At 36.6% G+C, this 12,696-nt stretch overlaps 1 protein-coding gene across 1 annotated transcript in view; it reads right to left on the bottom strand.

Moving 5' to 3' along the window:
* The window catches only part of LOC139712412 (homeobox protein PKNOX2-like), a 42,521-nt gene that overhangs the window by 29,092 nt on the left and 733 nt on the right, over nucleotides 1-12,696 (bottom strand). The window lies entirely within an intron of this gene.

Raw genomic sequence — 12,696 nt, 5'->3', positions numbered from 1 at the left:
GGAGGTCCCGTGAAAACACCTCCCCAAGAGAGTTTGGGTTTTTCGTCATGCTAGGGCAATGCTGGCACACATGTGGAAAAGCATGGAGGGAGGGAGGGGGGGAGGAAGGGGGGAAGAGGGGAAAATGCTTTTGGATCTGACTGATCCACAGCTATTCAACACATGTTCCCAACAATGCAACCCCCCCCCCCCCAAAAAAAAAAAAAGGAAAAGGAGAGAGAAAAAGACAGACAAACAGACAGACAGACAGACAAACTTTCAAAGTTAGTCTGCCTCATCCAAGACTCCTGAAGAACCAAGGTTGGGGCTTGACCTCAAATCTAAGGAATAGAATTCCTGACAGACTGCACAAACTGAACTGAGCACACACACATGTCAGCCCCAAAGTATGCGCATTATATGGGTGGGAGGGGAGAGGGCAAATATCCCAATTGAGAGGAAGAAGCGATATTGGTGTGCAAGACTGAACATGTGTGAAATCATTCAAATCTATTTCGGTATGGAACCAATCTACCCATATATGAGGGACATCGCAACATAGAATAACATGGATGGACACATCAAAGCTTATGAGAAGGATCTAATTTTGGGACTCATTCATGCAATCGTTGTTATATTGTCGCTGGGGTGACAAGACCTTGTATCTCAAATTTTGGTGAAAATCACTTTTTTGGATAAATGGTCAGATGATCAGGTGATGTCCTGTCCAAATCCTAGCTGTCTTACCCAAAAAATGAAGCCACTACAGCATGTCAAAGGGAAGGCTCTCCCATTTGATATAGTGCTTTGGCTGCAATGTTTTTTTGCTCTCCTGAACATTTGACATTTTGTAGATGCAAGGTCTTGTCACCCAAGCGACGATACAATGTATATATTCATGCTCAGTTAATAATGTATCATATTATATATTTTCTATGAATATCTGTCACAAAATTGACACTACAAAGGCCTACATATGGAGTTGGAGTCTGGACACCTCAGGGTAAGAAAGGTCCAGTTTACCTTTGGGAGCAGTGATTTTTAAAAATGAAGAGTTTGTTCGCAAAAACCGATAAGTCCATATTTGCCAAATGGAGATATTTGCGATTAAAGGTCAAGAAAAATAAAGAGAATAATAAAAAAAATTTTGCTTCTTTTGACCATAACTTCAAAAATGTACTTATATATGTAGTGACCAATATATCATTTAAAAGGTATCATTTTGTACTTTATGACAGAGATCGAACTTTAAAATCTTCAAAAATGGACTTATTGGTTTTTGCAAACAAACTCTTCAAATGTTCAAGATATCACATTTGATGCATTATATGTGTAGGTCTGTTGCATCACAAAACATGCTACCATATGAAATATTCGCAATAAAGCCTAAGATATAAGGAGATATGAATATTTTTCTCAATAAACCATAACTGTAGACGGTTTAGCCTGGAAGCATTCTTATTATAACTATTGTTCACATTTTGTGTATTTAACAATTCTTAACATCAATTATACAAATTGAAATTCTTACAGTGGTTGTTTCTGTCCCTAACCCACATTTTAGAATTATTTTGAAGCACTAGTGCTGCTTTTTTTTTCATCTGCAAATGGTAAAAAACCTTCCATCAGACTGACTCTGTAGGGTCCCTACAATCACATCTCAACACTTTCCTACGTATCAACTTGTGCTTGTTATTCTTTTCTTTTTGTCCAATGTGGGAGAGAATAACATACTGGCAATAAAAAGAACATCATTACCTTATGACCTAAAACATATGTGAGTATACATGTAGTTGAATAGCCAAGTGGAGAAGTTTAGTAATGTGTTCAAAACCACATACTTTGTACATTTTGTCCTTGTAGGCCCTACAAGATACACTATTACTGGGGTAAATACGTCAGAACATTTTCTGATCAGGGTTCGAAATTGGCGATGGTCCGCTGGCCATTGGCCACCCAAAATCACGTCGGACTAGCTAAAAATCATAAAATTCTGAAGTTGCTAGTCCGTCTGGCTAGCCAAAATATTGCTTCAGTGTTAAAATTGATTCTTGGTAGTCCGCCAGGCTAGTTAAAAAAAAAGTTAAGTGCGACCCCTGCTGATTTCCCTGAAATATGCATAGGCTTGGTAATATCTCTCAAGCAGAGTTTATTTTGTCTGCAGATTTCAGTTAGATGTTTCAAACTTACATGGTATGTTAGTCATAACTACTGTATTCATAAACATTTCCCTTGCCAAGAAGTTTTATCTCAGACACTGATACATGTATTAACTAGAAATGTCGCTACAGCGACTGGTATGCCTCCGCCATAATGCATGGTTCTCCTCTAAATAGGTCTATAGTACAATGTCTTGACAATGTGTGATGACAGTTTCACATAACTGGCAAAATATCAAAATGACAGGTTTGTCACAAATGTGCTGAATGTTCCCTGAACTAGGTTTAACTGGATGAATGACTAAATTGTCAGAGTGCAGGTACAGTATATGGAGATTTGAGGATTTTTACTCAACTTCTGACCCTTTTATATTAACGTTTATGCATTGAGCAATTTACAAGGTACAACGTGTGTATGGAGAAAAAGTGTAATTTCAGTATTAAATGGTAAAATATTAGTATTAAAACCTGGCCTTTGACCCTTCATGTTTAACCTTAAAGTTCCTAAGAGAATCACTGTTAGGTAGAACATGCATAAGTATGTAATAAGTTTCATGATACCTTGAGTTATTTTCGAGATATGGAGGAAGAAGTGAAATTTAGCACTTTCACTTGACCTTTGACCTTTTGGCAAGAAACTTCCCACAGAATATCTATTGGGTAATACATGTATAAATCCTGTTTAAAAAAAAAAAAAAAACATTTAAGTATTGCATAAATATGAGGGAAAAAGTGCAATTATGAGTTGACCTTACCCTTTAACCCCCTGACCTTTGACCCATGACCCCCAAATTCCCTAGATAATCATTGCCAGTCAGTACATACATATATACTAAGTTCCACGAAGATACCTTGAACCATTTGCTAGATATGTAGAAACACATACAATTTCAACATTTTGACTTGACCTTTGTCCTCATGACCCAAAACTCTCTCTGGAGAATCTTTACTTGGTAGTACATAATATACACTAAGTTTCAAGAAAACACCTTCAGGCATTGCATGGATATGGGGGAAATAGTGAAATTTTGAGCATTTGACCTTGACCTTTCCACCTTTGACCTTGAACATACTGTATGCACCTAAAAGTTGATAGGCACAACTTAACCCACTCATACATACATGCCAAGTTTCATTAGGATACCTCAAACGGTTTTTTAGTTATGCTGTCCAAAAAATTGATTACGGACGGACGGACAGACAACCCAAAAACATAATGCCTCCGGCACCACTACGTGGCGGAGGAATAAAAACTTTTTTCTCCCTCAGATTGTCTTTTCTAAGATATATTCTATATCTTTCTCTATGTGGATATCCTACAATTTAATATTATCATCTTCTGCAATTATTCCTCTATGTGAAGATGGACCAGCTATAATGGTACATTGTAGCTTGTGCTGTACATTGGTAAGGCCTTGCTGTGATGTGTTTGTCCTGTTTTGCTTGGTTTTTTTTATAACTTTTCATATCAATCATAGTCAGTGATGGTTATGCCCCTATTAATTTGTGCTTTTGCTCTGTGTGTAATGAAAAGAAATGTTCATGACTTCTTAACAAAACAATGTACAATGAACAGATGTACAGTGTAGATGGATAGCTAGATACAGAAATAGATAGATAGATAGATAGATAGATAGATAGATAGATCTAGATTGATAGATAGAAAGATAGATAGATCTATAGATAGATAGATAGATCTCAATACATGTAGATACATGTAGGTAGATAGATAGATAGATAGATAGATAGATAGATAGATAGATAGGTAGATAGAGATAAAACCCTACACTTGTGAGAGAAATACAATCATACATGAATATCCCATGTAAGTCCATCAGAATGTGGTCACACATGCTGTATTTGCTCACATGCACACATTAAGTACATGCTGTCAATTCCTTTGAAGGAATCATGTAAGAAGCAACACCAGTGACCACACACTGGCACTGGTCCGCCGGTCCCTGACTGGTAAAAATCACGTCAGACCAGTACCTTCTTCAGGAATGGACCAGAGAAAAAATGGAAAAACTGGGTACAGTTGTACCTGTTGGTCCGACATACAAGTTAGACCGGTAGAAAAAAAAAAATGGGCAGTACGCAGCCCTATATAAAGCACTTATTTCTGCTCGCACATACATGGTGTACTTCCTTATGAATATTTCAACAAGGTTGGCTGCAAATAAGTTTGTTATTCATAATCAGGCACACTGCACAACTTGAGTACAAGGGGTTTCATACTATTAGAAACACTTATTTGTAGAATATGTTTAGAAACAGGCTTGCTACGCAAGTCATCCTAGGAAGTCTGGGAGCAAACTTCAATTTTGTTCTTACTTCTGTAAGAGTAACACCATTTTATATCATCACAATTTTTGCTCCAAGTTTTATCTTGCAGGGTTTTTTTTTCAAATCAAGTTCTGACTGATTCTAAATGCACATGTATAGATTTGGCTTTTCAACAAATTGAACTCCATAGCACAATTTGAGGCAGAGTATAGTTATTAAAGGCTGACCTCACAGTCAGTTCTGCCATGTTGTGCGCAGGTTAAATTGTACTTATCTATGAACATAATCATGCATAAGTATGCATATTAACGTGTCTGTTAGATGGACATGCATGACGCTAGTGACACAGACATTGTATGAAATGTCACTCGCAGCTCAATATTGGTCACCAGGGAAACTCATTTCAGCTTTATAACTCAGAACATGATGAGAAACCTGGTTCACAACCATGATTACAAACAAGGATTCTGTTTTTCAATCTGACACTGTCAAACAGCAAACAGGGAGATACTAAGCAGATAAAGGAATACAGAGACAGATGCATTGTAGATTTAGCAGTATGGACCTACAGAAATACACTTTATACTGAAAGTCATCATGTTGAGAATGCAATATCAATTTATGGCAGTGCTTGCAGTCAGCTACTTGGTTTTAAATTTTTGCTGTCCTAGATTCTGCTTCACCAGGACTATCAATACCCTCTCAGGCTACCACTAGTGTACAGATTGTACATGTAGTGGTTAAAATCATTTTTTATTGCCCGCTTTTATAGTTGAGATAGAGAATACTTTACCAGTCATTCACCTCTGTGACGCGTTTAAACTTTCCCGGACAATATGAGGCAGCAGACATTTAGTCTCGATGAGAGTGACATCCAATACTTCCTAATTCTATCCAAATATTAACTTTTTAAAGGTACAGTAAGCTTATCCTGTGTAGGAAAAAAATTTGTCGTCACAAAGCAAAATCTGACTTTCAGCCTTTGAAAGAATAAAATGTGCACAGTAGATGGCATAAAACTTTTACTCCATCAACCTCTATAAACATGCTGCCATTACACTTTTATCTTTTAATACCCCCGGCACATTAGATGAAGGAATTAAGAGGGTATATGTTGACAAAGAATTTTATCTTTTACATTTATATCTTACATGATTTCCTTTGCAAAGCCAGCTACATATTACGTATTTTACTCCATATTAAAGTTGACTTATAAGAAATGGAAGAAATGTTTCTTTAATAAAAATCAAATAATGATCCAAAAAGTTTCAGAATCTGACAGGTCACATGCCTGTACAACATTCAAGGAACAATAATATCATGCAAATGAAATGGTGACGATGTCATCACTGTGAAATTCGCACATTGATTTTCATGCTATCATGTCATATCATGGTATGTCTTTAGGTTGGTATAAAATGAGCACCCCTACAAACCCTTCACCCCTAGAAGTCATCATTACTGAGTAAGTAATTACTTCTTATAGAATGGGTAGCAAGAATCCTGCGATCTGATTGGTCGAGAACTATGTGTTCATTTTTACTGGCCGCACGCTGAGTCACAGTGGTAAACATGTTATCGCGCACTTAGCAAGAGTACGCGTACTTGTAACAAAGGTTCGCGCACTAAAGCAAGCGTTCGCGCACTCAGCTTGGCCATGCATCCAGTAAAAACTTATGCATGGCTGGCCATGCATCCAGTAAAAACGGTAAGTACGGGTATGCATGCCCTTTACGGAAAGCCAAAAGGAAATGCATCCAGTAATTTTGTCATCGGGTAACACGATAGAAAACTGGGTTTTTGACAAGAAAATTACCCATTCTATAAATCAAATGATGCACATGTCTTTTCGTACATCAGTTGGAATATAGTGTGCATGCGGTAACTATGGAATTTAGCCTAAACCCACTCGGCTTCGCCTCATGGGTTAAGCATTCCATAGTTACCTTATGCACACAATTCCGACTGACGCACTCAGACCTGTGCGTCATTTGTATAATGTGAATGATGTATGTTTTCTTCTTGATCTCATTCCTTAAGAATATAGAAATACAGTGAAGATTTGTTAGGGGTTAAAAGAGAGTATAAATACAAACAATGCACAGGTGAGAGTGTCTTGGTGGAGATGCAGCACACTCAAGGGTACTGGTGTAAGGCTGCGTTCACATAGAAGTATATTTTTCGGGTATTCGGGGCTCGTTTTCAAGGGCACGCGAATAGCTTGAATCGAACGATAGGATTTCCTCACACCGGTTCACATAAGAGGGCACTATTCGAAAGTACCGAATAGCTGTGAATAGTATAGCAAAGTGGGAATCGAGCTTGTTCGATTTTCTTGCAGTGTATACCGTCTCTCGTTTATGAAATAATGACAATTTTGGTCTGGATTTGCCCTTTAGCAAAAATAAGCATGTAGACTGACATTCTGATGCAGTTTAGAAATTGTTAATAAGATTTGCTGGGATGTAGGAGGAAGAAATCCTCACTGCATGGGATGGCGAGTTGACGGTGCGGGTGATGGTGTACTCAGTGCCCGAATAGCGAATAGCGAATACCGAATACCGAAATACCGAATACCGAATACTTCTATGTGAACGCAACCTAACATGCACAACTTGGTGAGCACCCGAGAGTGAGCTGCATCTCAACTAACATCCTGAACTTAAACCTGTGCATCACTTACTTTATAAAATGGTTCTATGAACTAGTCTTCATTTAATAAATTTATGGACGAATACCAGTCAGCTATTAAAGGTTTTATGACATGCAAATGCATGTTGATTTGTGTAGATTCATGATACCCTCAACATCACTTTTGCAGTGAAACGAATATCTAGAAACATTCCACATTTTTTTATTTATTTCTCTTTTATTTTTCTTCAGATTACTAGGATACGCCTACAAAAAAAAACAAAAAACCTTCAAAACCAAGATTCTGGTAGTGACCTCATCTGTCAATCATTGCTAAAGTACTGATATGATTAACAAAAGACATTGGTATGCACCTTCCCCTCCACTCAGCATAACTTGCATGTTTCTGTGATATTAATGTGACTAACAAAAGACATGGCGAGGGAACGTGAAGTTATGCTCAGTCTCGGGGAGGGTGCATTCCAATGTCTTTTGTTAATCATATTAGTACTTTAGCAATGATTGACAGATGAGGTCACAACCAGAATCTTGGTTTGGAAGGTTTTTTGTGGGCGTATCCAAGTAATCTGAAGAAAAATAGAAGAAAAGTGATTTTAGAATATATGGATTGTTTCTAGATATTCATTTCACCCCAAAAGTGATGTTGAGGGTATCATGAATCAACATTAATCAATCAGAAAGTGGAAATATTTGATGTTTTTACAAGTATGATAAATTAATCATATTCAGCATTCTATAAATAAGGAAGCCATCTGCATAATCTCATAATGTATCCTGTAAGATGAATCCAGTGTGTAAATATGAACAACAATCTGATGCATGGTTCTATCACTGAGGGACTGTGATGGATGGTTTTCAATGTGTGCATTAACTGAGCAAATACTCCTGAAACAAACTACAATCTTTTGTGTAATCAAGTCAAATATGATACTCAACATCACACAGTGATCATTACAAAGTTAAAGGGCCCATGAAATCCAAATGCACATTGATTTGTGTTGATTTATGATACCCTCAACATCACTTTTGCAGTGAGATGAATATCTATAGAAACATTCCATATATTTTTAATGACTTTTTTCTTCTATTTTTCTTCAGATTACTTGGGAACGCCCACAAAAAAAAAAATCCTTCCAAACCAATATTTCTCAAATGACCTGATCTGTCAATCATTGCTAAAGTACTGAATTGTTTAACAAAAGACATTGGAATGCACCTTCCCCTAGACTCAGCATAACTTGCATGTTCCCTCGCCATGTCTTTTGTTAGTCACATTAATGATTATCACAGAAACATGCAAGTTATGATGAGACGAGGGGAAGGTGCATTCCAATGTCTTTTGTTAAAAACATATCAGTACTTTACCAATGATTGACAGATGAGGTCACAACATGAATATTGGTTTGGAAGGATTCTTTGTGGGCATTCCCAAGTAATCTGAAGATAGAAGAAAAAATCATTTAAATATATGGAATGTTTCTAGATATTCGTTTCACTGCAAAAGTGATGTTGAGGGTATCAAATCAACACAAATCAACACGCATTTAGATTTTAGGGGCCCTTTAAGGGATCAAGTGTATGCACGTGCATTATGTTTTTCACTTTTGCTGGCTAGGTTTGTGAGATTTCTTGACCACTTCACAATCAAATGTTGCAACAGAATATGGTTGTGGTAATCATGGACCTAATAACATGGACTATTCACAGCAGTCTTTCTTTGATGTAATGATCGTCACCGACACCTGATTATGTGCATCTTAATGAGTACATTCAGGTGTCTTGACAATAACGATTGTGTAATCATGTATGTATCGTCACTAAAACGAATCATTTCCCTCATTTCAGTCTTGTTCACTGATGTCCTTTTTTCAGACAGGGCAACTAAAAGGTCCTATCTGGCAATTAAAATAAACGGGCACTCATCTGCTCGCAGTGCCAAGCCCTTCACCCATATGACATTTGCACAGGTGAGAGAAATTTTGTTCATAATTTTGTTGTAATGTCTGTCTATAACTGAATGTATCACGGTCGTGATACAAACACATTACGGTCGTCATGTGTTTGACTATTGCTGGTCAAACACACTGAAAGGTTAAAAAGTCAATATTGAATGAAAGCTGTGTAAAATGAAATCAGTGTACAGTGTGTATGTAATTATTTGTGTCATACTAGAGACATAAATACATCCAAACTCCATTAATATAATCACAGATATGAGATTTCTATATTACAAGAACTCTACTATTTATAGTCCAATAGAGACAAAAACTATGATCTAAATGACAATTAAAATTTCGGTAATTTCTGTATGTAAAACATGTAGTAGTGAGCAAAACTAAAGTGGATAAACAACCATGTAGTACACGAAGTACTAGTATTAAAGGTCCTGTTTACCTTTGGGAACAGTGATTTTAAAAAAATTTCAAGATATGACATTGAATGCATCTACTGTAGTGTACAGTGTAGGTCTGTTGTGCCAACAAACATCCTACTTGTATCATATAAAAATCTGTACTTTTCTCAATAAACCGTAACTGTACACGGTTTAGTCTGGAAGTATTTTTATTATACATGTAACTATTGTTCACATTTTGTATATTTAACAATACTTAACATCAATTTTACCAATTCAAATTTTTGCAGTGGTTGTTTCCTTCCTAACTCACATTTTATGACTATTTTCAAGCACTAATGCTGGGTTTTTTATTCATCTTCAAATGGTAAATTATCCCTTTAAGATTGCTTGTGTCTGCAGAGTGTTTTGCAACATTCTGTGGGAGTGCTTGCCGAAAACTGGCTAATGGTGCCTCCACAATGCACACACACACACACACACACACACACACACACACACACACACTTTGCACTGGTAGACAGAAACTACCAGCATCAGGTGTTTGGATTGCAATGTAAACAATAGTAGATACACTCAACCTAAATCTGAGCAAATCATATTGACTACAAGAGCGTGGTGTGATTTTTCAGGCAGGCACAATCTTTTATCTTTATTATTTTTTTTTTGGCTTTGTATCTTATGGCAAAAAAAAAGAAATATTACAGACACAGAATGTACAGGTACTGGGTAGTGTGAGACACACACACAAAAAAAAAAAAAATCAAAAGCTATCCTTTTTTGCTATCAAATTCATTTCATGCCCAACTAGAAATTTGCCTCTGGCTTGTGACTCAAATAATCAATGCAAAATTACACAATCCTCGAAAGTAATTTCTATTAACCCATTGAGGCCGGATGAGTCTCGAGTATATTCGGGCAGGTGTCTACGGGCAATGCGTGTTATAGCAAAATCAGCCTAGCATGTTATAGCAAAATCAGCCTATCCTCAACGGGTTACAAAAATGGCTACCTGACTCTAGAATGATATTATTCTGTACCTACAGGTATAGGTCCTTTGATATCACCATCAGGACCGTGATCGTAATATTCTCTTGACACTGCTTAAACACATGTTGGTGATGGGACTATTAAAGTTTGGAAACAAATCACAAAATCACAAAGACTTAGATAGAACAATTCATGACATCATGCAGGGATGATCAAAGATAAAGAAAATACAAAGAGTTCTAATATAAAATTCATTTCACTATGAAAAGTACATAGTCCCTCCTCTTGACACAGTTGGCAGATGATATAATTTTCCTTTGTTTTCTGAAAGATGTAAGTCCATTACTCTTATAAATGCAAGAAAAATAAAGTTTTGTGGAATTCTTCTTGCATTTCTAAAGTTACATATTGTGCAAAGTTGTTCTGCAGTGACATTTAAAGGGGCTGTACAGTACTGGTTGAGGTGGGGATTCACGTTTTTTTACATTCCTAACTGAGATAATGAGAAACTTCTTATGAAATATAATGTTTATTTGATGAAAATTGGATTTCAAATGGCTGAGATATCCAAAAAAGTGATAATAATAAAAGACTACAGGCTACGCTTTTATAAGGATCTCTTTGTTTCACCTTGTTTTTGGATATCTCAGCCATTTCAAAACTGATTTTCATCAAATAAACTTTTGATACCCCTTAGAATTGCATACTCTTTGACATCTCATTGAGTGGTTTCTGAATATCTCGCAAAACTTTATAAGCTAAATCCTCACCTCCACCAGAACTGTACACACCCTTTAAGAACTGTTTCATAGTGATCTTTTCATCCAGCAATTATATACCAGCCTACACTACCATATCCTTGTTAGCTTACTCACACAGGGCTAAACACCAACATTTTGCTCTGGTGGCCCATTCTGCATGGCCACAAAAAAAAAAAAATTAAAAAAAATAAAATCAAACAAAAAAAATTGGATCTGAAATTCTGGTGGCCCAAAAAGAAATGTAGCAGCCTGAAATTAAAAGGAAATAAAACATTTCATTTTGAAATTTACCTGCCTGAATGGGCCACCAAAAGATTATAACCTTTTCTGAAATTTCGTGGACCAACATCAATTTTTCTTGGCCCTGGGCTATACTGCTGATGTCGAGCCCTGGCACGGATGCATGCACACACACGCATTCGGTAAGTGGTGGGATATTTAGAGTTTTGTTTTTGGTTGGCTGTCCCAAAGGAACTCTTACAAATTTCAGGTATAAAAATATTTAATTGCTTTCACGCATACCGGTAATAATATTTGGTTCCACATTGTAAAAACCTGGGTGTATACAATGTAGGCCTACATGTAAACTCTCGCCAATTTCTGCGCAGAAATTTGTGTTCGTACAGTACTGTATCTCTGTTAGAAAATCATGACATCAGGTCATGCAAAATTTGTCAGAAAGAGCAACCTACAAAATTAGTTTGTACACTTTTTTACATCTAAGTTTGGGGTAAATGCATTTAAACACACAGCCGCACTATAATCATAGTATACGGTAAAAATGGAAAATTTTGCGGTGTTGAAATTTTCGCGCATTTCGCGCAAACAGAAACTAGCACAAAAATAAAAGCACGCGAATATTTTTGCTTGCCAGATGTCCCAGTAGTTGATGGACGTCTGATTCCGCGGAATTAAAAACATGTGAAACTCATCTTACCGAGCCGAGCGCAAAAAATTAGTCGCGCGAAAATATCCACTTTTATAGTAGGGGCCAACCTGTATCAAAGACACACATTTTTATAATCTGACAGGATTCTCATGACAGAAGTAGAGATATTACAAAAACGTTGGATATCTTTCTTGTGTTCAAGTGTGCAAACCTTGTTGATATTACCCCACCCCACCCCCGCACCATGAGGTATGGACTAAAATTAATAATTTTGACTCCCAAATATGCACATGTACTTATACTCTTACAATTGTATGTTGCAGCCCTATCACTGTATTACAAGAGTATGATTTCACAAGCCATACAATGTACATCGTACAAACAAATACGACATACTTTTAATATCATATGCCGAGTATTTATGTTGAAGTACTAGTGGCTACTCCATTGTACATTTACAGTAGTCTTCAACTGATCTTATCGACGTACAAACAGATCTACTTCTTCTCGGTTTTTAAGTCTGTGAAAATTATGCATGGTAAACAATAATGACTTTACTACTAATCATGCTGTATGTTCTTACAGTATATTGCCGATTGCGTACTGCAGTGCAGAGCTCTAGAGATA

This window comes from Diadema antillarum, unplaced genomic scaffold (assembly GCF_040938485.1).
Source record: "Diadema antillarum isolate AM-2024a unplaced genomic scaffold, OU_Dant_1.0 seq00001802_RagTag, whole genome shotgun sequence".
NCBI classification, from domain to species: Eukaryota; Metazoa; Echinodermata; class Echinoidea; order Diadematoida; family Diadematidae; genus Diadema; species Diadema antillarum.
The sequence above is the reverse complement of the archived record's forward strand: the minus strand, read 5'-3'. Positions and strand labels throughout refer to the sequence as shown.